Raw genomic sequence first — 1,159 nt, 5'->3', positions numbered from 1 at the left:
GTACCTTTGCACAAGGACCGATTAATTATCTTTAATTGAGGTGTGTCGTGTCCTCTCGAACCCAGCCCCAAAAAGGAGAATACAGAGAGACCGTTAAGGGTTTGAGTGCTAGTCTTTATTCTTGTTTCTGTCCTTGTGTATGCATGGGCGTCCTTCCTCCACCGATGGCCAGTCCACAAGCGGTGCCCTCCCCCTGACCGGTAGTGGTGTCCTCAGAGGCTGGCTTGAGAAGGGGCTGTCTGATTTCTGTGTTTGCTGTTGGTGCACAATAACTAGATCTCCAAGTTGTAGTCCCCACATTATGGCGTGACGCCGAGCTGCAGCGCGTTGTTTCATTGTCTTCTTGGCCTCTTGGTCACGTGCAACAATGTCGCTGTGTTCTGTGGGTACCTTGGTGTCCAGTTGAGGCAGATGGGTCCGACTCAGGACCGGCTTTAGGGCTGTGCGAGCGGTCCGGCCGCACCAGTGCTTATCTGGATTGGGGGGCGCTGACTTCAGAGGTGCGCTTTACTTAGCAATAACTTAGAAACCTGCGATTTAAAAGCACCTGCTGAAAAGTTTCTTGTGTATCCAGTCTTCAGGAAATGTCAAGATACCTCCTGTGATTATTGTTCCTGCTAGGGTAAGAGATGTGAGTTTTATCTAGACGCGGTTTTGACTTGCCTTAAAGTAGTGTAAAGGGTTAATATACATGCTGCAAAGAGCAGAACTATATTTTATGTGGACAGCTGAGTGAATTAGTAAAGCCATCCTTTACAATCTTTGAAACGAATGAATGTGAAAGGGGGTGCTATGGAGAGATGAGGGGCACATTTGCCCGGTGGTAGTGAGGGAATCTTAGGAGGTGGCCATGGGGTCGGGGTGCCAAAAAAGACTGTCGCACAGGGAGCCACCAGCGCTAAAGCCGGCCCTGGTCCTACTTACTCTTTCTATTGCCAGTTTTGATGGGCACCTCCCTGTGGAACCATGCGGGGTGTTGCAGTAGTCACGAAGTACTTAGCACAGTGCTTGTCCTTCAGAAATGTGTGTCAGATTCACTCATTGGATAGCCTTCTTTATGTTGCCCTTAAGCACTTCCACAATGCCATTGGCTTGCAGTCACAGTGGTGTTATTTTGCATGATATATATATGACATGAATTTGCAAAAATGTTCACCTG

The sequence above is a fragment of the Pleurodeles waltl genome, chromosome 10, assembly GCF_031143425.1.
Source record: "Pleurodeles waltl isolate 20211129_DDA chromosome 10, aPleWal1.hap1.20221129, whole genome shotgun sequence".
Taxonomy (NCBI): Eukaryota; Metazoa; Chordata; class Amphibia; order Caudata; family Salamandridae; genus Pleurodeles; species Pleurodeles waltl.
This window is presented reverse-complemented; position numbering follows the sequence as displayed.